This window comes from Ctenopharyngodon idella, chromosome 7 (genome assembly GCF_019924925.1).
Source record: "Ctenopharyngodon idella isolate HZGC_01 chromosome 7, HZGC01, whole genome shotgun sequence".
NCBI classification, from domain to species: domain Eukaryota; kingdom Metazoa; phylum Chordata; class Actinopteri; order Cypriniformes; family Xenocyprididae; genus Ctenopharyngodon; species Ctenopharyngodon idella.
The window spans coordinates 39,632,075-39,659,863 of record NC_067226.1 but is presented as its reverse complement, the minus strand read 5'-3'; the positions used below and the strand labels follow the sequence as shown (position 1 = coordinate 39,659,863).

At 37.0% G+C, this 27,789-nt stretch overlaps 1 long non-coding RNA gene across 1 annotated transcript; it reads right to left on the bottom strand.

Moving 5' to 3' along the window:
- Positions 1-45: 45 nt before the first annotated feature.
- LOC127515862 (uncharacterized) lies at positions 46-27,789 on the bottom strand. The gene is made up of 4 exons (XR_007930874.1): positions 27,528-27,789; positions 26,776-26,846; positions 24,893-25,067; positions 46-1,267 (listed from the first exon to the last, which is right to left on the bottom strand). It is a non-coding gene; the product is annotated as an uncharacterized LOC127515862 (long non-coding RNA).

Genomic DNA, 27,789 nt, shown 5'->3' with positions numbered 1-27,789 from the left:
TTATTACATCAGAAAAGCCATACATATAGAGTTGGTTATGTGAAATAAAGGTCAAAATGCATTAGTTTACACATCATACACTATAGTAAAAGTGTTTTAAGGGTAATAACATAGTAATAATCAATAATCTGCCCCTTAATCATAATTTGTGTGAAAAGGATCAAAAGGGTTCAGTGTTTTGTATGTATGTAAGTTTTTGCATTGCAAGTCATGCATTTCCAACAAGGACAACAGAGTTGTCCTCAATTGTTAAAATAATTTGTTAAAAACATGTCAAAATGTTAAAAACTGTCCCTGAAAGTTTAAGTTTGAATAGTTTGCAAGAGTTAGATTATAAACACAAGGCTGTAAAAGCGAACTAGTCAGTAGATGAATTTACTTTTTCTGTGTGATGATGTTTCATGTTCCCAATAACCTCTGTATTCCCATTTAGACACTTGTTAGCAACCGCCTTTTTCAGGACAAGCTTCAAAACAAAACAAAAAACAAAAAAAACAAGGATTACTGATGTATTTTATGTTGTAGAATAAAACATGATAATATCTTAAACTTGTGTTAACCACAGAACTTAGTTCATGTATACTAAAAACCCATTTATAAAAACAATGGACTTCAAGACAATGAAACGGGTGCTAAAATGCTAACTCAGTTCCAGCTTTTGGCCTATAAAAACAAATCATTCCTGCAGCACTCTATTGCCCAGGGTTTAAACAGCTTTTTGGTGAGCTTCTACACTGGAAGGAACAAGTCAGCTCTGTATCCATGAACTGTTGGTCGTACCAAACACTGAAACAGAAACTGTATTAAGACTGGCTCATTTGCCTCCCATTGCAGGTCATCTGAGGATAAAAGCGACTGTAGATTGTTTTAGGGGCCACTTCCACTGGCTTAGCTTGCAGAGTGATGTGAATCGTTTCTGCCAAAAATGCGATCTGTGGCAGCAAACATCCTTCATTGAGCCCCTGTCGACAACTTATATGAATCCCTGATGCTAAATGCAAATTCTTGGCCTTGCAAGCAAAGTAATTTGGACTTTATCTAGGATTTTTTACTCCAACACCCAAGAAGTGCTGGTTGTCAGATAGTCAGGATGTTTCAGATTAAATGGAAAAGCTCTTAAACTGGAGCTGTATTGGGATAGCAGGAGTTGGAGCACACAATGGAAAATTCTGAGGTGTTGTTACTGCAGGATGGCCATTCATTTCCATCAGAGACATTCACATTCCCACTCATTGTTTCAGTTTTGGAGCAGGATGATCAGTGACCTCTGTGGAAGAAGAAAAAGTTTTTCCATCCATCAGTTGCAAAAAAGAAGTACACTTTAGCATACTTTAAAAAAGAGTAGTTATTTCAGATATAATATACTTTAAAAGAATATACTTAAGTCAGAAATGAATGGACTCTTAATTAAATGTTAATTGCAGTTAAATGAAAATGTATTATAGTTCAAATTTATATTAAAGGGTTAGTTCACCCAAAAATGAAAATTCTGTAATTTCTTCACCCTCATGTCATTCCAAACCCGTAAGACATTCATTCATCATCGGAACACAAATTAAGATATTTTTAATGAAATCTCAGAAATTTCTGTCCCTCCATTGACAGCTACGCAACTACCACTTTGATGCTTCAAAAAGTTCATAAAGAGATCGTAAAACTAATCCATATGAATTGAGCGGTTTAGTCCAAATTTTCTTAAGGGACTCGAATGCTTTATATGATGAAGAGATTTAATTTAGGCTTTTATTCACATATAAACATTGATCAGCAAACATAAACAGAAGCTCAACCAAACCTGCTTGACACGTGAGAACAAACCTCATTGGTTCTTACGGAAGCTCAAACATGCTGCATAACACACAAGAATGAACTTCATTGGTTCTCGCACATCAAACAAACATGATTGAGCTTCTGTTTTCCATAATTGATGTGTGTGTTGATTAATGTTTATACCTCTAACAAGTGCTTTAGACCTTCTTTTTGATCTGAATGGTATGCGGAAAACTTGAGGTTTGCCACAGACTTGTTCCACCGCCTAGAATGCAATGCTTCTTCAAGCACATCCACACTTGAAAAACAGTGGAAAACTACTTTTAAACAAGAAATGATGGAATATTTACATACATATTTACAGCTGATCTATTCACACGGGATTAGTATTACCTGGGGTGATTTTTCTGGACCTTTTTAAAGAAATTTGACATAATCTTTATTTACATTGTCCGTGATGATTATTTAGATGGCGCATTCGAATGGGACTAAAATAAGTGAGAAGCTCTGGTAATAATTACTTTACCTCACCTCTCCATGTAAATCTAAACCCATCCGAATATGGCTTTAGTGACAAATCCTTCTCCTCTAACCCTATATAATGCCATAGACTCTCACACCTTCATATTGGCTCACAGTGTGGGTCACTTTCACCATTTGTTCTAGGTGAATAGAGTCAGACTCTCCTGCAGCTTGTCCCAAAACTCAAATCCTGTTTGAAATCAGCCATTCTAAAACAGTTCTGCTGTTTAGCAAGTCTGGGTTCTGCCCCGTGACAAGCTGTTGTTGCCCTAAAGGTAAAATTTTCTGAGAATCTAGGACACATTTCTTCACTTTTTCAAAACATACACAGTCAGCCTGGATTCTCCCAAGGTTTTTTTCTCCATTTTTGTCACCTGTTGGAGTTTGGGTTCCTTGCCGCCTTTTGTCCTTTGGCTTGCTTAGTTGGGGACACTTGATATTCAACAATGTTTTTGGTCTGCCTGCATTGACACCACTGTATGCGAACTGAACTGAGCTGGACGATGACATCACTGTTTTCTCCAGTGCTGATATATAGATAAATTAACTAAATGAATAACTATTGATTTTTACAATGGAATGAATCAATACTGAATTTATTTAAGCTGGACAATGATACTATTTTCTTCTGGAGCTGCTGTGCAGCCAAAATTATTTGCCAGTTATCACTGTAAAGCTGCTTTGACACAATGAGTTTGACTTGAGTCAGCACAACAGCAGGCTATGTGGGCTAAACCGTCGATCATGTTTCATTGCTTTGGCATAAAATGCATTCAATGACTATTCAGTGGTCTTCCAAAATTTAACTCTCTTGTCATTTATACCCCACCTGCAAAGCACTATATATTCGCAGCACATTTTTCAAATGCTAACACACAGCTTTTAAACACATTCAAAACATGATGGCAAATCTGTGCATTTCTGCAGTAATTATATTGAAATAGAAAATCTCAGCAAAATGTTTACCTTAAAGGGTTAGTTCACCCAAAAATGAAAATTCTGTCATTAATTACTCACCCTCGTGCCGTTTTACACCCGTAAGACCTTTGTTGATCTTCGGAACACAAATTAAGATATTTTTGTTTAAATCTGATGGCTCTGTGAGGCCTACATAGGGAGCAATGACATTTCCTCTCTCAAGATCCATAAAGGTACTAAAAACATAATTAAATCAGTTCATGTGAGTACAGTGGTTCAATAATAATATTATAAAGCGACGAGAATATTTTTGGCGCTCCGAACTGTGGATTCGACACACTGATTCATAACGCTCTGAAGCTTCCTGAAGCAGTGTTTTGAAATCGGCCATCACTAAATAATTCGTTATTTTGTTTTTTTGGCACACCAAAAATATTCTCATCACTTTATAATATTAATATTGAACCACTGTACTCACATGAACTGATTTAAATATGTTTTTAGTACCTTTATGGATCTTAAGAGAGGAAATGTCATTGCTCCCTATGTAGGCCTCACGGAGCCATCGGATTTAAACAAAAATATCTTAAAATGACAGAATTTTCATTTTTGGGTGAACTAACCCTTTAAAATAAATAATAATCATTCCAATCACAGCTAATCATAATTTTAGCTGAAAGCCTTCTGTTTAATGCTGCCTTCATTAATGTTGTAATAATAAGTATGTTCCATATGCAAGTGTTTTGATGTTGGAAAAATGAAACCCAGGTTTATTGTAGCATATACCAAAATAAAATTCATGCATATTGTGCATTTTTACACAGGGATAATAGCAACTAATGGTCACAGATACATGTATGACTGAAATGACAAATGCTATAACAAGTTAGTAAAAAAATGAATAAAACCTACAATTTACTACAGAAACCATACTCTTCTTCACTATGTTGAAAATGTATGGTCCCAGCCAATATGGAAAATAAGGTATCAAAATTATCTCAGAGTTTCCTTGTTATATTATGATTATCCTGCTTGAAAGTTGCACATGAATGCACCCTGAAGTCATATTTACGATAATTCTGATAGCATGTGAAGGCAGCATTAGTCTCATTAATATGTTTTAGTAAGAGAGGACGAATTCGAAATTATTTTGTTTGGAAATATGCATCAAGGAAGACAGGTTGAAGGGCAAAAAGAAGTGGCTCAATAGAAAAAGGAGTTGCATCAATAGTACACATTTTCCAGCAAAGCAACTGGTGAGATGTGCATCCTTCAATGATAGTTGAAATATAATCACAAATTAGTAAAACAGTATGTTTATATTTTTACATCTTCTGACATTTTGAAACATATTACAGCAATTGTTTTGTGTCTTAGGATCCAAAGATTGTCCCTCACAGGACAGAGAGGCTGAATCTTTTCAGGTGTGCAGGAAATTGCCAATAATTCAATAAAACTGGAAATTCGGGACAGAGTGCTGGTGGACAATATCACTTTTGAGAATGTGAATATAGTCATTACAACAACAATTACCAAAGTCCTAGAGAAACAAAAAAATTAGGATGAAGCTGTTGTACACTGTACCCTTTGAGAGAAACAGTGAATGTGTTTAAAACAAACCCCATCAACATGTCAAGATAACCAAACAGGGTGCATACACACTTACACAGCTATGCTTAATGTTAATTACGGTAAGACACTGTATTTTGGAGCGTAATGAAGATGGAATCCAGGTGAAATGCACATTCATATTTGTGGAAAAAGCTGGATTAAATCTGGCAAAAACACCAGAGAACTTAACTTTCTGAACTTGATAGTCCATGCAATGCAGGATCAAGACTGAACACAACTGAATAAATCAGGCTAACTTATTTAGGGGAAAATTAACACAATGAAGTCTATGTGGCCTGGACAGTAAAGACATTTTACAAATGTGCACTTTCAGGACAAAACATATTTTGTGGCAAAAACCATGACACTACTTGGTTGTTTTCATCCTACTGTTTACTATATTTATTTGCTTGGTCAGTTGTTGTGGGTTTTGTTTCTTTTGCTGTTATAGGCTGTAAGGACCTTTTGGAATAGCTGAAAACATTTGGCAAAGTGATATGGAACTGTAATGTGGTCAAGACCTGCCTAGAACTACTTTAGCCGTGCGTTTCCCTAAAAATAATTGCACACCTTAGAACATTGATCAACCAATCAGATTCGAGCATTCAACAGCCCCATAGTATAAATATAGTGCGACACAGCCTGGTGTCGTCAGTCAGTTGAGTGGAGTAGTGTTGTCAAAAGTACTGATTTCAATACCAAGTCAGTATTGAAATTTAAAAAATGTGGACTTCCGTGTGCTTTCAAACACTCCCGTGCGTTAATCATTGTAGCCAATCACAGACATATGTATATGTGAACACATTGGCCAATCAGAGGTGTTTACAAATCTGCTCAACAGCACTCAAAGCGTCACATTTTTAAAATTCCAGTACTGACTTGGTATAGAAGTCAGTACTTTTGACAACACTAAAATGGAGAGTGTCAAGTGCAGTTTGAGTTGAGCTCATTTTGAGTGGAACAGACTGTTTACTCTTGTTTGTTATATAAGTCAAGTTGATCGTTTTATTAATGTTGGGAGTTCGTTTATGTGAGTGAAAAACACTCTGAAAGACGAAGTGATTGGAGAAGGAGAGTTCGAGACCACTGTGTGTTTGCTGTGCTACAGATCAAGAATCTTCTTGGCAAGAGTTTTCGGGACCCGTTGCAGAGTTCATCGTCATCGCTAGATGGCGTGTGGATTTCTAGTGTTCTTTCCTTGCTGGATCGTGTTTTTGGAATTTGATATTGTTTTCGAATTTGCCCATCACTGGATGAGTAAGTACTCTATTGTGTTTCAAATTCATATGACCTCCAACAAGCACGCCAACATATAGACTAAATCCCAGATGGGTAATCTATTACTTTTTTTATTTTTATTGGGGTTTAAAGTGATTTGATGAGCGTGTTGATAGTAAATTGTTGATTTGTGGTTTAACTGATTTATTGTCAAATAAGAAGAAAAAAAAACAAAGAATCAAAAGAGTTACAGTAAATAAATGTATGTTTATTGTTTAGTTCACATTCTTGTGGTTCCTGTGAAGAGAAAATGTAATGGTTAATGCTACAGAACGTGTGTAATGTACTAGATTAGATTAATATTTACCTCTTGGAATATGTGGATCCCAGTGTTGTAATTCCATTCTAAGTCACTTCCAACTTCCAAATATAAAACACTAAACTGGACAATTAACATTTAATCTGAGATCCGGTGTTTGTATCCAATGACTATTGATTACTTGGTAAGTAATTCAAGTTACAGACTAAGTAAATTTAGAAATGTGGCATTCACCAGATTATCTTTAATTTAGTTTGAGCCAATACATTGGTGAGGGCACCACACATATGTAAAATTTAATGCTGTGACAAGCATAAATGTTAGTTAGAAGAACTGTGTGAAGAGTTTTAAAAAAGTATTGTGAAATGAGTCCTTGCATTTGTATAAATTTTGAAAGCGACGTCTCATTTTTGCATTTATGTTTATATACTTAAATGTGTACAAGCCCTATGAGAGTAGTCACCATAAAAATTGTAATCAAACATTAAAGAGGACCTATTATGCTTTTTACATTTTCACCTTTCTTTAGTGTGCAATGTTGCTGTTTGATCATGAAAAAGTTCTGCAAAGTTACAAATAACAGTCACTTCAAGGGGAGTTTTTCTCTATATCAGTAAGCACTGTTTCTGAACTCCCTGAAACGCCTTAACTGTAGTCTTCCAGGAATGTACACGTTACAATATTCCTCATTTAAATAACTCTTGCCCAAGTCAAATGCAAAAAAGGCCTGCTTGAATTGTGTTAGTAGTGTGTTGAAACTTGAGGTTATGGTAAGGGTCGTGGCATTTCCGAAACACGCTTGAAGTGGTTGACTAATCACAACACACTGGACCAGCCAACCAATCAAAGCACATTGTGCTTTTCAGAAGGAGGGGCATCATAGAGACAGGAACTAAACAGTGTAAAAAGAAAGGTGCTGCAATAAAGTAAAATATGGGAAAAATAAGGTGTTTTTTGAACATTTAAGCATGAAAACCTATTCCAGTAGACCCCAAAAACCAAATCAAGAAAGGGAATAATATGGCCTTTTTAAGGTTAGTGCTCTGAAAATAATACAGCCAAAACAATACACAAATTCCTACTATCCAAGATTTACCCTTTCAAAACCACTGACACCAACTAAAGTTAAAGCCAAAACATACACAACACAATTTACTACATTTTTCACAACACTGTCATGACTTCACTATGCATAAAAGGATCACCTCTGAAAACCCAGAGCAATGAAAATGAGGCCTCTAGAAAAAGAGCAAGAAGAATTGTAGGACTGAGAAGAGGTGAAATGAGTGGAGGAAGTAAAGAAAGAGTGTGATAGGTGAGAAATAAGAAAGGAAGTATTAGGAGGAGAACGGAACAAGGAGGGCATTACCTGGAGAAACCTATGTATTCCCATTCATCAGAATAGCATCTTTTCTCATACCTTTTAGACCAATAACCTGAGCTGTAGCCATGTGATTAATCACTCTGGAGCTACAGGAAAATTACAGCATGACAACACTGTTGTCACCACAAAAACACACACATGCAGTCCCAAACCCTTTACTAGCAATTATCTTCATCTGTGACATGAGCAGCAGCAGTCAGTGAAACAAATAATGCCTACATTTACATTCATGCATTTTGCAAAAGCTTCTATCCAGAGCGAATTACACTGCATTCAGTTTGTGCATTCCCTGGGAGTTGAAAGTCTATTTCACAACTAAGAGGCTCTAACAAGAATCAGGCACTCATAGAACATACTATAAGGAAATATTAGTGAGATACAATGGCCCTAACAAGTATTTGGACTTAAAAATGATTAGATGCAGAAAATATTTAATATTAAAAAAAAAAAAAAAGTTGCATCTGCAAACATGATGATTTTTTTTTTTTTTTTTCAGAACTTCACTTTTCTGAGCCACACAAAATTATTTTTAACTGTTCTCGTGTTTTATGGATGTATGAAGTCAGTTCTCTTCAAGTTCACGACAGGGTCGTTATAGTTAACTGTAACGATAAAAAAAATGTCTCAGGTTAGAGACACTCGTACAGTCATAACCTGAGACATTCACTTTTGAACTCAACACTGCATCTTGGATTGACGCTATGGGAAACAAATACCCACTTCGCCATGCTGGGGGAATGCCTGCCTCATTAGCTGTGCCTATGCACAACTATAATGTGCATAGCATAAACTTACTCTACAGACTTACTTAGCCGAGGTCAGACACGTCAATCACACAAGGCGCATCCTAAGACTCATATAGACTGTCAAGTGGTAATATTCCCTCGGCCATTACCCAAGCTTCTATGCTCTGTGACAAGGCAAAGTCCCGGCCTTCACAACCTTCCTCCCTTCCTTGTGAGCCAGGCATTAGCCATATGTTGCCCAAGAGCAGAGCTTTAAGGTTTAGCTATGTCAGTCTCTTTTGTTTGACACAGCCCATAGGGAATACTGGCCCAGGGGGATCATTTTAGACTGTTACCTTGGCCCACCACTACCTCAAGGGGGAGCAAAATAGAGGAACTGTATGAAAAATTACTTACTATCCTATTCCTAAACACTCAAACCCCTAGTGAGCCACAGGGGAGCTTCAGCTCTACTACCCCAGAGCAATTTGGGGAAAGTACTCATGCCTTGCCTGGACTAGTCCAGGATCCAAAGACTCCCAGCACTCCCAAAGGTGCCCAATAACAAGAAGGGATGCTATAAGGCAAATTACCACTGCTTGTTAGATTCTACATCAGCAACAGGGAGTGGAGGACACTACTTTAAAACCCTTGACAGTGAGAGAGGGATCCACTCTACATTTAACCCTGAAGAACAGGCAAAGGAACCTGCTAAGCTAGCTACAGCCTTCGATACTGCTGCTCTTCTAAAAGGCCACTGGGGAGCTATCCTACTTAAAGACCCCAGAGTCCTGGGGGAGGCAGCTCAACATTCTCAACACACTCATATGGGGTACTATAGCCCGTACTTGATTAAATTAGCACTAGTCATAGTCAGTGACAGAAAACAAGGAGGGACATCCTGAACTCATTAGCTATGTCAACTAGATGGGTCTATTTGTCTAAAGGGAAGCTATATGCCTACTTAAAGCCTACCTGTGGTTGGGGAGGGAGGCAAACTAAGAAGATGGAATAAATGCCCTAAAATCCAAGTTCACCATGCCTCTACCTTGAGCAAGTACTCTAAGGGGATAAGGGCCCCTCTTCATAATCCAACTATCTTTGGAGAGGGTGTTTCGCAGTTGAATATGTAAGAATTTGTGGTCTGCCTCGACCCAGATTCCACTCCAAAGTATATTTTAGAATGAGTTCATCCCCAAAATGGCTTAATTATCATAGAGAAGAAGAAAGTTATGTTGTTTCTGCATCATTTGGGATAATCACATCCTGAACAAATGGTGATCAGTTGTAGAATGGTAATGAGTGTGGGACAGTGGGAACCATCTCAGACAATGAGATGTCACAACTTATTAACATACAGACCACAGCTGGTAAAACATGAGAAACTACATTTACATGATGAGTGGTAAACTGTAAACAGGATAAAAGGCTTGAGATTTGGATGTTCTGGGTTCATTCTTACACCGATGAACCCAAGGTGCTACGTGTACTTTGTCACTGCTAAGCTGCAATAAACTTCTTCATCAAGATCTTCAACATTCTCGTCATTTATTCTTACAAATATGTCCCACCAAAGAAGAGAAATTTCAGCCCACCACAGTAACTGCTAAGGGTAACTCTGCTCTATCCTAAAGGGTATTTTAGCAGAACCAGAAAGGGGAGCCAAGGCTACCCTTGTGGTCACTGCCTGGAAATATCAAGAACAATACTAGAGATAAAAATGGAGAAACAAAATTGCAGTCAGTCCAGATTCTTATTACCTGGTTCCCAACCCCAGGTGTTTCCTTACTTAATCTCTATTGGGGAAGGAATTTAGCAGCTTTAGCCTCAAGCCCTGTGCCAGACCTGTCAGAAGGCAGATCATAAAATAATTGAGCACGCCATTTATCAGTCCAGCCTCAGGGCCTGATGTAAGCATATGTTACAACCTCTTGTGCCCCCCACACACCCTTACTTCTCCTCAGCCCACAAGCGTATCTTTAACAGGAAGCATCCCCAAATATCCTTGCTCACATTCGAACCATTCAAATATTGGAAAGGATAGATGCAAGCTGAATATAGTTTCCTCCACGACTTCTCCACCTCTATGTAGAGGTCTGGAAGAAAAAACGTAAGGCTCATAGGAGGACGATTATGAACTGCCAGGAATCACTCTTTTTTTTTTTTCTCTCTTGTGCCCCCACACCAGATCCAATCTAGTAGTGGCACAGGCCATAAAATCCAACAACTCCTTGTATATGTAAAGTAAAATGTAAAGCAATATGTATCAGTGGCGTGCAGTGGTGTTCTGAAATGAGGAGGCACATGCATTACTCATGCATTACTCTTAACGTTGACACATCTTCCTTGTTAAATGAACATTAATTTACATCAAAAAAGAAACCAAAGACAATTCTATTTTGTAATTTTACATTAACAATGTAATGTTTTATTTATCAAAACCAAGTCAATCTCATCAAGTTAGTGTTTTAAGCATTTCTACATTCATTCCAAAATAATAACTAAAGGCAATAATAATTTAAACAATATATTTTATTTGTGTATTTATGTTTTTCTTTTTAATTGTCAACTTAGGCTATTTTGGATCATCAGTCATGCTCCATAAACACCGTCTGTCACAGACACGAGATGTATTTGCACCAAGCTGATTGCACTAAAAAAACCGCAGTCATCATGCTATCAGTCTATTTCAAGTTTGATTTTGACGTGACATAAAGCAGTGATATCTAACTGGGTGATCTGTTTACTTTTCAATTAGTCTTCCCATTGACGCCATCATTTGTTCATTCAAACTGACGCGCGGAACGCGCACGTCAACAAGAGGCGGGATTTATCACACAAACCAATCATATCCAATCAAAACCAATTACATCCAATCATAGCGCGATGAAGACGTTGCCTCCTCTCACGTGACTTTCCCCCATTCATTCTCAATTACCCCCCACAAAACCCACCGCACGCCGGGGGTCTGATGATTTTCTATTGTTTCCTATGAGAGCAAAGGGAGGCATGTCTCCTGCTGTAACTTTACCTGCGGGTGTCGCTGTTGGGCAGTGTTCCTTAAGAAATACGAGTGACTTGCGCTCTTTTTAATGTCATAATTTGTAATATTTGTGTTGTTTTATATGTAATATGGATTATTTTCTCATCCTATTTTTTGAGGAGGCACTGCCTCCCTTGCCTCCTCGGAGGAAACGCCCATGGTATACATATGTAAAGTAAAATGTACATGTGAATAAAATGTAAGGCTTATTTTATTTCAGCTAGCTGTCAAAGCAACATTTCTCAGTTTTATTTAGCTTAAATCGATGTACCAAAATAACAAAAACTTAATAAAAACTATATAGACAATTTAAAAAAAACTAATAATAATGACACAACAAAATTACTAAATCTTTATCTAAAATAAAAATAAAAACTGAAAATACAAAAATAAAAACTAATGCAAAATATTAAAAATTTAAAAAAATATATAATATGAAGCTAAAATAACGCTGATAAGGTGCCCCATCAGAAAAACCATCGGTGTAGTTCATCACATTAACTATCAACATGTTCAACAAAGACTGACAACCACAAAGTGTCAAAGACTTTAATTAGAAGAATGTACAGTAATCTATTTCTTCATATTTTTAAACTTAATTTTGGGAAATGTTTTGATTGAAAAGTGTGCTTATGCTACATTTCCTTAAATATGTAGTATTTTTGGATTAAAATATCCAAAAACCACTAGAACAATGTTATATATTTTGTTGACTTGTGTACAGTATCCCAAATATTTCCAAGAATGTTTAAATCCAGAGAAATAAGCAATTTTAACCAGGACACAGGCTGTGTCTGTGCCTATCAATGACATCATACCCACGTTATCCCCGGTTTCCAGTTTTATTTTGTAGAAACCATGGAAACACCAAAGACGCGTTAGTATATTATGTGTTTTATTAGAGAGGTGAGCAACTGTTTGGATGGATACATTCATCAACAGAAAACTAATCATGGTATATAGCTCAACACAGTAAGTTTTATTGTTTAAATCTCGTTTTCTTGATTTACCACAGGTACCGCCTAATTTCGATCTAACTTACTGCAGTGTGCAACAAATGTCTCATAGTAGTCACCAAGCGAATGCACAGATCAACATTTTAACAACTTTCAACACACAAATGTATCTAATATGATAAAACAGCGCTGCGTTACCCCACATACGCTTGACCAGAAGAAGCGGAAGCAGCGACTGCGGCATAATAAAAGCTCCACTGCTCTCGAGATGCGTCACGTTCGTCTCTCATTAGCAATCGCTCCAGCTGCCTCGTTCTGCTCCCACAGCACTCGGCCCTGCTCTGCTTCATACTACAGTAACGTTAATAATCTCATCCATGAACATGACTTCTGCCCGAGTCCAATCCCGATTCTTTTCCACCGGCTGTAGACGTGAAGACAACACATCCCATGATTCCACGAAATCAAGGCGTCATCAAGACACACCTTTGTTTTGAATAAGTGACCTCTAGCGGTGAAAATTTACATATTGTGGCTTTAAAATAAATGCCACTATTTTTTATATTGTGATTTTTTATCTTGTTTACATGTCCAAATACTTTTTAGGGCTACTGTATGTTTTGTTTATGCTTGCAAAAAAAAAAAAAAAAAAAAAAAAAAAAAAGAAAGATTTGTAGGCCCTGATGGTGTAGTTGCTAATGGTGCTATGTAATCAGCCAAAGTGTGTTCCCTTACAGTAAAAGGCATTGGAACAATGTTGTGTTAGTTAGTTAAAAGTGCACCTGTTTAATCATTTCTCAGTAGAAGTAAATGGAAATTATAGTTATAACAAATGAGTCACCCACACTTTTTACAAAATGTAATTCTTAAAGGTTGTTAAAACTAAATCACGTTATGTTTTTGACTTTCTTCTTCAAAAATGTGTGTAGCAACTCAACGTAATAAGTAAGGAATAATTGACTCCAGGCCGTTGAATTCATAGAAAATAATGCACACCCGAGGTGGTAGTGCGGCCACGACTCGAAGCGGGTTTGCATTATTTTCTAAGAATTCAACGGCCTGGAGTCAATTATTCTGCTTATACTACGGTTACCACACCTCAAGACATTGTTCAGATGTTGTATTTCAAGACATTTGCCAGGTTTTTGTCCTTAAAACACTTGTGTGTGGGACTAATTTCTTATGCATCTCTTCCCAAGCCTTCGTTGCTAATTCCAAAACGTGATTTCAGAACTAGTAACGAAGGCTTGATGATACAGTTATTACAGTTGAGAGAGAGAGAGAGAGAGAGAGAGAGAGAGAGAGAGAGAGAGAGAGAGAGAGAGAGAGAGAGAGAGAGAGAGAGAGAGAGAGAGAGAGACGCTCTTTCAGGACACAATAAAACTTATTTTGTGGCAAAAACCATGACAATAAACTGTCGTTTTCATCCTATTGTTTACTATATTTATTTGCTTGGTCTGTGTTGTTGTGGGTTTTGGTACTTTTGCAGCTGTAAGGACCTACTGAGATAACTGAAATCATTTGGTGAAGTAATATGGAACTGTAATGCGGTCAAGACCTGCTAGAACTACTTAAGTCGTGCGTTTCCCTGAAAATAATTGCACACCTTAGAACGTTGGTCAACCAATCAGATTCGAGCATTCAACAGCCCCATAGTATAACTGCACATAATGTAATAAGTATTGCATTATTATTGTTATACAATGTTCATAATGTAATAATTTCTCAAAATGTAATAAAATCTTGAGCTCATAATGTAATAATTTTTATGAGAAATGTATTACATTATGAACTCACCAAAAATATGTCATATTTTCATAATTGTAATAGCTTTTAAAACATAGCTTTTCCTTACAGTACATTTTTAAAAATCTAAATCCAGTCTTAACCTGCCTACAAAATCTATCAGATTACTACTACTACTACTACTACTACTACTACTACTACTACTACTACTACTACTACTACTACTACTACTACTACTACTTTTTGTATACATATGGTATACATACTGTTAAATGGCAAACAGTGTTAATTACCAACACTGTGTAAAAATGTTTTAAAAACACCTCACAGTAGCAATTAGGTGTGTGTGTGTTGCATTTCGCAGGTAGTTTAAGACTAGATTTAGATTTTTAAAAATGTACTGCAAAGGAATACTAATGTTTTTTTTATGTTGTAAAAGCTACAATAATAATGTAATACTTATTGCATTATGTGCAGTTATTACATTATGAGTTGCTACAAATGTGTACCAGCATATAAAGTTTTTTAGCAGGTTGCAGTAGAGAAAAACATTATCTAAAGAACACAATGTTTTAGAAAGTTGGTCAGCAAATTCAGCTGCCCACGCGGGTGGCCTGGCTCTGGCAAACATAACTATGGTATCACACAGGTAATCAAAAGCTGAAATCATAAAGAACTAGTTATTATGGAACAGACTGTACCACAAAGGGTTTTAAAAAAAAAAAAATCAATTAGGTCCACAAGAATCTTGAATAACCTGAATTATTAATCTCATGAATAGTGCAGCCAGAAACTTAGTATGCCAAGAGAGCAACTTTCTTTTACTGTGACACCCCCAGTTTCATCATAAGATCCTTTGTCAGTTTGATCAAAGTCATTGTTTGTATCATCCCTGCATGCTTTAAAACTATCCTTGAGACCATCGATCAAATGAATACTGCCCATGATGAAGAGATTGAGGGATTATAGCTCCTTTGTGGAAAAATCACTTGTCTTTGTTTGCATTAAGAGACTCAGCCTCAAGTTGAGTCTGACTGGAGCTTATCAGCAAATTAAGCTAACATTTTTATATCTCCTTAAACCACGTCAAAATTTTACTCTTAATGAAAGCTCCATTTGTAAATTACAGGCCATTTTCAAGTAGTAGTTTGTCTGATTTCACTTGCTTTTGGATTTCCAGAAAGCTTTAATGCCTGTGAGACCCCATAATAAAGCTGTAAATGTTGTTAAAATGATCAAAACTGTTTACTTATTTAATTTTTTTTTATTTTTTTACCAAAAATCTAACAGCAGTTCATGTGAAATGCAGTGAGCATATGCTTCCTGAAATGTTTCTATCAGGATTGCATGAACTTCTCCCTCCGAGGCCACGCATAACTGATGCACCGTCAAAACTAAATCCACAGCACATCTCTGGGTCAAGCCTGAGTGCTTGCAAGACATCAGAAAACTTTTGTGAGAACCTTACTGCGGTCATGTCCTCTGTCTGCCTGAACCCCATAGCAACTTCCAGCAGCTCATTCTGAATTTCAGGGCTAATGCACTTCCAGTTGTAGGTAATGCATTAAAATGAGTTTCTTTCCCAAAAGCGTTGTAGCTACATCACAAATCACACATCCATCATTCGAATTACGTTGGTTTAACAATGTTGTTTATGATGTTACATAGGGGAAAGTAATAACTTCTGCGGAGATTGAGCATGTGTCAAAGTCTTAAAATTTTGAAAGTGGCGTTTAGAATGGGAAATTTGGAATTTTGAAAGGAGGCATTTGGAATTTCAAAGGTGGCATTTGGAATTTTGAAAGGGGGGGATTTAAAATTTTGAAAGGGGCATTTAGAACTTTGAAAAGGAAATTTGGAATTTTGAAATGGGCACTTAGAATTTTGAAGTAGGCATTACAAAACTTGAAGGGGGCATTTGGAATTTCAAAGGGGGCCATTTTGAATTTTGAAGGAATTTCAAAGTGAGGCTGGGGGGGGGGAGGGGGACAAACAAACAAACAAAAAACAACAAAAATGGCCCACTTCGAGCCCTGAGTGGGGGCATTTGGAATATAAAAGGGGGGGCATTTGGAATTTTGAAGAGGGCACCCCCACATATTTTGCATGTAGCTCCCTTTGGAACACCTACTTCTAATAAAAAATGACTCTTAATTGTATTTCTTTCAATATGTTTCTTCATGTATGGAATACAGGTGGTCTGTATTCCACACACACAGGTTTGTTTTGCTATCTTAGTGAGGACATTCCATAGGCGTAATGGTTTTTATACTGTACAAACTGTACATTCTATCCCCCTACACTACCCCTACTCCTAAACCTACCCATCACAGAAATTCTGCATTTTTGTTTAGTATGTTTATAAAGTGCCCCTATTATTATCTCAATATTTTGTAAATGATTCATTAGAAGCAGTTCAAAGAATCAGTTTCTCCAAACCACTCCTTTCCGTGAGCCTACACTTCTCTGATTGGTCAGATGGCCCAATCCTTTGTGATTGGTCTACTGCACACACCGCGTGCCCATTGCCATAACTGAATGACAGCTATCAATTCGCAAGACAGCTGGTATACAATGTATGGACAGTAAAGATAGCATCAATTTTACCGTATCAATTCGAGCCCCAGACCGACAATAAAATGTCTGAAGTAATCAATCAACCAGAAACTGATTCGCAATCACAACTGGAGTAGGATGTTTCTATATGGTAAGTGCATTATTTAAAACACATGATAGCAGTGTCATTGTTATACTTTATGTAGGTGCACCCATGGGAACTGTATCAGAATGCCAAGCAAAGCTGAAAACCTCTAACATAAGATAAACATTTAGGTCAGATGTGTACACAGACTTTTTCGCCATAACTATTAACAAAGTAAAAATTGGCTATTTCATTCTTTTACATTACAATGGGTGTTTACTGTTTACAGAGAGAATACCTCAACTAGTTAGCACGGACTAGCATCTTAACATCCTATTACAATACAGATAGAGCTACTACTGTATTACTACTACTACTACCATAGAGCTACTACCATACGACTGTAATAATAAAAACGCAGATGAAAAAAAACAGTTATGTAAGCGAACCGGCCCACAGCTATGTTGTAAACTCCCACGTTAGCCGAGCACAAACGTGAACAGCTGATAATGCATTACTCTTTGTAAACAAAAGTCGTGCTCCATCCTTGATCAATATTTTAAGACCAAGCGTTTTGTGAATCCTGCGTTAAACTCCCAGAGGTTTGAGAAGCAGTCGTCAGTAAAATGACGGGAACACAACTAAAGATTGTACTGCTGTGGTATTGTTAAAAAAAAAATGAAATTTCCCTAGTGTCTGCACACGCGATAAATGAGCGGGCAATATGCTAATGTTTCGTTGTGACGTCACAACGAAACGGCTTGGGAGACTCTTGGGAGAGGAGTCGACTCTTACTTTTGAGAAGCAATAACTTTATATACAGTGCACTTTCAGATTTAAAACTTTGCAGGATGTTTTCATTCACTTAGAGCTGTTACACACTACATGAAAGGTAATTTTCAAAAATCCATAATAGGGGCACTTTAAAGCTATTTTAAATTTGAGGACTCATGAAATGTCCTCATAAATCATGTTTACATCGTAATACAGTATAATGCCCATGTCATTATACAAATTTGTGTCCTCATAAATCATGAAAACAAGCGCGCACGCACACACACACAGAGGAATCAAGATAACAGTGTACTGATCTGCAGGTGATTGATTCACACATATTTCTTTAGTACAACTTTACCATACAAGTTGTACTAAAGAAACAAACATAACAAAATGTAAAAAATAATGCAGAAACCACAATTTTCAAAGACTGAACTTAAAGTGTTTTTGGAGGAGGTGAAAAATCATAAACAACAGCTGGCCATGGATACGTGTAAAGCACTGAGGAGGTGGAGGGACTTTGCTAGTGTCACAAAACAGAAGGCTCCAGCTTGTAAAAGAGAGGCAAATAAGGCAGCTGGTGGTGCCAGTGCTGTTCCTCCTCTGACTGCAGATGAAGAAAATGCTTTGGCCGATCTCTTGTTTCAAGCCAAAGCATTAAACTATGAAAAAAATTGAAACAGCATGACAAAAGGCTACATTGCAATTAAAAACCTATTAAGAATCCAATTACAATATGAGAAACAATCCAGTTAAACTATGCTTTATTACTGCCACAAGAAATTGATGAATCACTCATGTATAGCTGGTTAATTTCGATTCCTGATTATTAGACAGCAAAGTGTTTCCATTCATCACTCAGTTGCATCAGCAGCAGGTTTACTAATGACTTACCTATAAAAACAATCTATGTGTTTCAAAGTGCTCCGCAATGGCAGATTTACACAGAGTCCTACATCTTGAGCACAGAAGGAGACCTAGAAGTCAGGTAGTGTACATCAATGACTGCTTGACTCTCGCTCCCAGGGTTTCCCAAAAGGGGGTTCGTGGATGCCTGGTGGTTCGTGGGGTGATAAGAAGTTAATAATTATTTAAATCATAAAAATCTAAAACTGAAATTTTAGGCTGCATTTTAGTTTTTTTGAATCATCAAATATTTATTTTCTTTGAACATGTGAATGTGTTTTTAAATTATTGCAACAATCAAAAAAAAAAAAAAAAAAAAATCAGAGGGTACTTTAAAATATTCAATGTCAAACGAGTCAGCTAACAAAAAGTTTGGGAATCCCCGCTCTATCCAATGAGGATATTGTGACAAAATCCCAATAGACAAAGATCCTTCAAATTCTGCAGATTATGAAACCACAACTTCAGAGGGCCACGGGCAATGAGAACTTCATCAACAGTGAAAGTTTTAGTTTTAAAATGTTCATTTGGCAGACGCTTCAACTGCATTCAAGGTATCCTTTCACTTCATGCATTCCCTTGGAATCGAACCATTGACCTTGGCTCTAGGCCAGGGGTGTCCAAACTCGGTCCTGGAGGGCCACTGTCCTGCAGAGTTTAGCTTGAACTTGCCTTAACACACCTGTTTGGAAGTTTCTAGTCTGCCTAGTAAGACCTTGATTAGCTCGTTTAGGTATGTTTAATTAGGGTTGGAGCTAAACTTTTCTGGACAGTGGCTCTCCAGGAGCTGGATTGGACAGCCCTGCTCTAGGCCTACTGCTTGGGCTACAGGGAAGCTACAGAACTGAACTAGTTACTCAGGAGTTGTGCTGCATTATTATTCTGTGAGGTTTTTATATGGAGGTGTTTGGTAATGGTCTGGAGCTCAGCAAGTCTTCAGTCAGCAAGGCTGGAACAGCAGTATCACCTTTGCCGTTATGGCTTATGAATCTTAAGCTTTCCCCAAAACGCCTCAAGAAATCCAGTTGGCCAAACAACACTTTCAAATCACTGCCAACATTCCTAAGGTGATTGGCAATATTGATGGCACCGTGATCCCGGCGAGTTCTGGGGTGAATGAGCCGTTGTACATTTGCAGTAAGGACAATTCAGCCAGGACTATGTAATTTTTTTGCTAACACTAGAATACTGATCCATCAATAATGAATAACTACACAGGAACAAATGAGTAATGCATTATTAACACTCTAGTAACTACTATTAACAAGAAACTCTTAGTAAGTAATAATGCTCAGTTGAATGTGGTAGTTCACCATTAGCTAATCAGTAACTACAGTTTTTTCATACCTCCCAGAGAACTACTGTATACAGGTTCATAATTAACATGAATGATGCATAATGTATAATTAATTCTAAAGTGAAGATCATGGTAACCCACCAGTAATGACTGAAGTATTACCAAATCCTTCAGGAGGAATTACTAATTATTTGGATTAGTATTCTAAAGTGAGAAACATGATAACTCTCTAGTAACTACTGGAGTCATTGTAAACTTGAGGTTTTTGTACAGTAATTCCTTCTGATGTATTTGGTAACACTTAAGTAATTACTAGTGGGTTACCATGATCTTCACTTTAGAATACTGATCCAAATAATTAGTAGTTCCTTTAGAATGTAGTAACTTGAGTTATTAATATCCAATACTTTACAAAAACCTCAAAAGTTTTCAGTGACTCCAGTAGTTACAAGAGAGTTCTGTTTCTCAATTTAGAATACTGATCCAAATAATTAGTAATTCCTTCTGAAGGATTTGGTAATACTTTGGTCATTACTAGTGGGTTACCATGATCTTCATTTCAGAATTAATTATACATTATTCACATTAATTATGAACCTAATATATATATATATATATAGTAGTTCTTAGTAGTTCTCTAGGAGGTATGAGAAAAAAAGAAGAAAAAAAAAAAAAGTAGTTACTGATTAACTAATAGGGAACTACAACATTCAACTGAGCACTATTACTTACTAATTCATTAATCAGAGTTTGTTAGTTTATAGTTACTATTGAATTTTTTTAAATTGATGTACATTGCATCATGGACAGTGATATTGAAGCTGAGCTGAATAATGAATGTTACTGGAAGAAAGTTTGTTCATGGTGAGAGAACCTTGCCAGAATGTTAGCTAAAGATCTAACAGCGTTCCCTGTTAGTAGGGTTTATACCTGAAATTGGAGTCATTTCCTAATTGTTGAATTTTGCAACACAGATTTTCCTGCTTATTTCTGTGAAGCTGCTTTGAAACAATATGTATTGTATAAAGTGCTATATAAATAAATGTGACTTGACTTCACTTGACTTTGTCACAGTCATGGCTAATGGTGAATTTGTTTGGTTCATGTTGCAGTAGGGGTAAAATCTTTGCGTGGCAGTGGCAGCTGCCACTGAGACCTGTCACTCGACCCGTCACCGCTACCTGCATGTTGTGTGCTTTTCTGCTCTGCTTTGCTGATCTTGGACTTCTTGTTTTTTTTTTGTGTGTGTGTGTGTGTGTGTGTGTGTGTGTGTGTGTGTGTGTGTGTGTGTGTGTGTGTGTGTATTTTGAACATTTTTATAATAAATAGTAAAAAATATAAAAAGTTTTTTTCCCCTATCATTTTGGCTAAGCCATTTGTACAACCACGCTGACAGTCTTTTGGCATTGTGCTGACATTTACATTATTTCTAAATGATAGGGCTGGGACAATACACTGATTCTTGATACAATGATTCTGGATGGATACTGATATTTTCTCTCTCGAATCGATTCTGAACTTAGTTTTAACAGCAGATGGCGTTCTAGTTTTTAACAGCACACTCAAATGCTCACGAAGATGACTTCTGGAGAGCGCTTATGTGTTTGGCGGCATGTAAGTGGTTAAATATACTTCCACCTTGGCTCCGAATGTTTTTATGACACAAGATTAACGTAAACAGCCCACTGCAAACACCCTTGTAATTTGCTTCAACCTTTTTGAACTTTATGAATGATTATTTTAGGTTTATGTGGTGTGTGTAAAGGAACCAGAAGCAAGCAGAGTAACGTTACATGCATTTCCAAAGCACATAGTGCTATCTCTGCTGTTAAAAACTAAGCTCAGAATCGTTTCGAGAGAGAGAACCGCAATACATTCGGAAAAAAAACAGAATCGTTCCAGATACAGATTCACACTGGACATTGCCTGCACTGTCTGAACAAATCCATCAGATTTCATCACTTCCAAAATGACAAATTAAAGACAGAAAACCAAATCTGATTTGTGTGCAGTGTAAACAAAGACTTCTGACTTCTTAGAAGCACATAAATTGGAGCAGAAGTCTCCAGCAAGTTTGCTTTAATGATCTGAATGCCTAAAGGCCATGATTCCACTTCAGTTGCCAAGTTAATGCTTTGAATCAAAGACAAAAGAAGTTGAGCCATGCAAGTCTGCTAAGGTAATGAACTGACTCCTGACAAAAACATTTTAGAATGAACATTTCTAAAATATTTTAGAATAGAAGTTTAACAAGCCAAAATCAGAAATATTTACAATACAAATACAAAAATACAATGCAATCAAATTGCTTCTGACCAGTAAGTGGTACCGTCAACAAATTCATATGGTTTTCCAAAAATTTACAATGGCAGATGGACTTTACAGTAAAGGGCTCATGACATGAAGAATCAATCAAGTTTTGCAAATATACAATATATAACTAATATATATATATATATATATATATATATATATATATATATATATATATATATATATATATATATATATATATATATATACACACACACACATACATATTTATACAAGTGAACGGCAAGGAAAAGGTATGTCATGGCCCCTTCAATAGATAACCATCTGTCTGATTATACATTCAGTATCAATGGTCATTAGAGAGGGCAGGCATATGCAAAGAATTTATGGTGCAACACAAACTTTGGCAAATTGAGTGATTAGTGTACTCTTGTGAGACCATCTGACAAAAGGCCAGAACAGATTCAGTTCACGCTAATAATGCTGCCTTCCTGGAATTATCATAAATACAATTTCCCTCTCAGGTCATATTTATCACTGGGAAACTTGGACACAATTTTGATAACAGAGATTCCAAGTTGGCCATGCCATAAACTTTAAACATGGTGGAGGAAAGAACGATTGCTGATGTGACTGCTATTCTTTATTAGTTTTTTCCATCTACATTGCCTTGACTTGTCATTAAAGTAATGCATATTTACAAATATGAATACCAATTTGAAGCATATTGTGTTTTATACACAGCGAAAATAGCATATATTTGACCGAAATTCCTATCTAGATATCATGGTATACCATACAGTAGCATGTATAGTTGGCAGCTATTAAATTTTAAGTCAGGATCAGTAGGCAACCTTAACTTGTATACATTTTGGCTTTGCTGTGAATGTCCTTTCCAACAACAAAGCACTTGAAAGCGACAAACCCGTAATTATGGGTCAGGGGTGAAAAAGGTGAGAAGGATATTACCCCTCTAGGGGGGTCCGGGGGCATGGTCCCCCAGAAGAAAAATGTAAATATTCCATATTTTAAAGCATCAATCTGATGCATTTTGAGATGCTTTTTTTGCCAACCTGGGCAGAGCTGAAGAAACTTAACTTCAGCCATGAGTCAAAAATTATTATGGCCTCCTTACTAAGTATTATGAAGGGGGATCGAGCGGGAATCTTTATTGGTGTTGATTTTCAGTCTCTTATTAATGATAGGCTTTTACGCATCTGTCAATCATCCCCACTTGCTATTTGGGGGAAGAACCTAGTGCTATGATTGGTCGAACTCTTCTTCTTTTGCTGTTGCTTGATTTGAGGACTGCGCGTGCACAGAGGCGTCACCAGGTTTTTGCGTAGTTTAGAGTGACAAATCATACCAGCGTACTTTGAAGTCAAAACGCGTATCCGCTACGCAAATTGCATACAGGTTGGCAGGTCTGCTTATTGATAGAACGGTGGACCACTTTACCTTCTGCCTTGTCAGTCCCCTCACCTCAAAATCTACCTCCTCAAAAATGGTAGCGTTAGCTAATAATTTTCCACCGGAGCTTTAGCTAGTTGGCTAACGTTGCGTTCTCTCCTGCTGTGTTCAATGACTCAATTCATCAAGCTGTAGCTAACGTTAGCTAAGTCTATGTCAACAGAGCTCCTTGGGCCTGTACCATGAAGCCGGGTTAGCTGGCTAGCCAGTTAAGTTTCAGATTAGTATGAATGATTTTCTGATAGCTGATGGCAGCATGTATCATACATGGCCCATATGTGCCAGAGAATTAGTAGTTATGATATACTTGCTAAATGCAGCAGCATTGTCATTGTCAGAAAGTGCATTGATGGTATAAATGTGACAAATACATCTTTTAACTTAACCCTCTGGTGCTGCTCACATGCGGTCAAAAATTACCTATTTTGTTTTTTATACCTATTTATTTCAATGAAATGTTTGATAATATTTTTTATTTAATATTTTGTATTTTAGGGGATTTTATGGTGCTAAATTATATTTATACAATAGTTATGTTCCATTTATTAAATGTTAATCACTTTTTGAGCATAGACCTGAAAATAAAATTTCCAACTTAAACTGTTGTAAATCTTGAATGCTTTGGAGCACAGACTGAAGTTTGGGTTTTTGTTTTTTTTAAAGATTTAAAAAAAAAAAAAAAAAAAAAAAAAAAATACTATTTTAATGTTTTATATGAAATATATATTTTCCAAAACATGTTTTACTCTAAAACTGTGAGAAAATCAAAGCCATTAATCTAAACAAGTTGTGTTCCAAATTTGAAGTTGATACCTCAAAAAATGAGCTTTCAATAATATTTTGTTTGAGCGCAGTACCAAACATTTCCACTAGATGAAATCTGCTTCCCATTCTTTTCCAATGCGGTCATTTTTAACAGCAGAATTGTGACCTTTTTTTTTTTAGGACCATTTAAAGGGTTAGTTCACCCAAAAAAGGGGAAAAAAAAAATTATGGGTGAGTAATTAATGACAGAATTTTCATTTTTGGGTGAACTAACCCTTTAACCTTTTCGAATCATGTCCATGATTACTATTTTTTTTTTTTTTTTGTTCACATAGCAAGTGCCAAAACTTTTCGTACCATTCTGATGAAGTAAAAAATGTCATGTCTTATGCACATTTAATTTTTTAACGTTTCAGATCTTTCTAAAATTCCCTGCACAGTTTTTTTAGCCTTTGAAACACTGGCAGTGTGTGATCCCTTTTCTCACTCACATAACTTCAGTTGATTCATTCACTTCATTTATGTATTCGGCATCTTTATTTTCACTCACCTCACATGCTGGTTTACCATCTGCATTCATATCGGGTCCTCCATCTCGGCTCAGTTTCTGATACTTTGGCCTTTCTTTATTTTCGACTGTTATTGCTGTTGTGTATTCACCTTGCGGTCAGTAATCTGAATAGTGCTTATCCTTGTTTATGTGGAGAATCGTTTATGTCCTTAACCTTTGCATTCAAAACACAGGGAAGCATAAATCGTGAATGAGCTCTCACATGGTTAACAATTTGATACAAATGGGGCTTTTGCATTTTTCCATCCCAAGACATTAAATAACAACAAACTCCACAGTACTGTGACTTTGTAGTCATGGAGAAAGAGAGACGAGGTGAGGATTTAATTGCTGCTTTCATTTCAAAATAAGAAGACTAGAAGATCAATAATCCAAAGGTAGACAACAAAACAGCTTTGCATGAAGGTACAAAGACTGAACTGAAGCACAGGACTATAAAAGAGGCTCTAAATTAGACACAGGTGAACAAAAATGAGTAACCAAGGGAACAATAAGTACATACTTACTAACCAAGGTAACCAATGTAAACAGGAAATAAACCAACAGGAAAATGTGTACGCAAACTCAGGCTGTGTCCGAAATCACCCCCATAACCTTAAATAGGGCATTATTTGAAGGGACAGCCATTTGTAGTGGTGTCCGAAACCATAGTGGACGTTATTGAGTGCACTTATTCAATCCCACAATGGTGAGTGTACAACCGATGTACGCTCAGCGGCTAGAGAATACCCATAATCAAAAAATAAGCTCTGTGTTTAACAAAGGGTTATGACACTTACACGTTTTGTCTATCAAGATAATCTTTACAAGTTAACACAACATTTATACATTTTGAAGCCTAAATAAAGTCGTCAGATATAAAAAGCTAACAGTAGGCTATAAACGGACTACAGCACACCATGGTCGTGGATCAACGTCACCACCACCAAGCTTCCTCAAACTTTATTTAGAAAACAACTTTATTTAAAAACATGCTTGCTGGTTATGATCTGCGCTGTGTATGAATAATTATCCACTTTTTCATGAGAAATGCTGTCCAAATGTCCTGTTTGTCATGAGGTCTAAAGCCTCCGCCAAAGGAATAGTCCCTTATAGCAATTTGTTAGCAACCGCCATTTTTTAAGACACAATAAAGGTTTAAAAAATTTTTCAAGCGGGTTATAACTGGTGTGTTTTATGTCATAGATCAAAACGTGAAAATATTTAGAGGCTTTGTTAACCACAGACCTTATTTCAGGCGATTTAGCAAAAACCCATTGACTTCGGGGCGATGGAACCGGAAGTCCTAAAATGCTAACTCGTTTCCGGGTTTTGCCTACAAAAACACGTCATCCCTGAGGTACTCTATGTGGCTAAGGCGTAATATCATACAGGTATAAATTCCTTTTTAATTGATTATCATATTGTTGATTTAAGGTTTATACATCGTTTTCATGACAGAGTTCAATATCAACCTTTTCATCTTACTACTGGAGCTACCAGTTTGCGAAGTTTCAAATGATTATTAAACAGCAAGCACAAACTATGCAAAAGTGGCAGCCCTTCTGGCACAATCAGTGTCCAAATTTGCTCACTCGTTTTCACTCACTCCCTCAAGTGAACTATATTAGTGGACTAATGTAGAGAATGAGGGTATATGGGGCAATTTCGGACACAGCCCCAGAGTAGCTATAAGAACATCAAAATAACAGTCTTTAAGAAGGCAACAGAACGTGACAATACATTTTGAGACAAAAAGTAAATTATTGTGAAGCCCTTTAAAGCATGTGAACTGAATGAATCTACAAAAGATTTCTATTTGAACAATATTAAAGGGTTAGTTCACCCAAAAATGAAAATTTCACCCTCATGTCGTTACACACCTGTAAAACCTTTGTTCATCTTCGGAACACAAATTAGACATTTTTCATAAAATCCAATGGCTCAGTGAGGCCTGCAACAAGATAATTAACAGCACTTTTAATGCCCAGAAAGCTACTAAAGACGCATTTAAAACAGTTCATGTGACTACAGTGGTTCAACCTTAATGTTATGAAGAGACGAGAATACTTTTTGTGCACCAAAAAAACTTTATTCAACAATATCTAGTGATGGGCGCTTTCAAAACACTGCTTCATGAAGCTTCACGAATCTTTTGTTTCGAATCAGTGGTGCGGAACGCGTATCAAGCTGCCAAAGTCACGCCCCCCAGGGGTGAATCATTGAAATTTCGAAACACTTACGACGTAACGAAGCCTCAGCGTTGGCCGCGTCAAAATCCCCCGAATCAGAGGCCGCGGTGAATTAAATATCCTCCATTCCAAAAGAAACGACATAGCGTACCTCTGGACTGGGGCATAAATAATCGTGGAGAAACAGCCCGGCGCTCGGGCGAGAGAGAGATTATCCGGCCTGCTCGCTCTCTACATCCGATCCCCAGGCCTCGGGCACATGAAGGGCTTTAGCCGCTTCATTTTCCACAGAGCGACGGGGAAGAATGGATAAATTTTTTTTAACGAAAGCAAGCCTCGCACGGTAGAGTTTTAATTGTAAAACATTTTCAAAACTTGCAGCCAGACGCGCCATAAATAGCCTCGCATGCATGCGACAGGCCAATGCATTTCCGTGCACTTACCGTGTGGATCGTCATTTGAAATAAGAGCACGGCGGCTGGCAACGTCGCAGATCCTTTATGCTTCACCGGAAGGAGAACGAAGCAAGTTCCACTATATGCGGTCGTAGAAGCACAAAGAGAGAATATCCAAAAGAAAAGCACGGGCCAGATAAACCGCTTCTTCTGAAGAAGAAAAACTGAGGAGCAGGTGGCGCGTTCACTGTATAGAGTGAGTGACTAGGCGCCCGCGCCATCAGCCAATGAATTGGCGTGATTCTATACG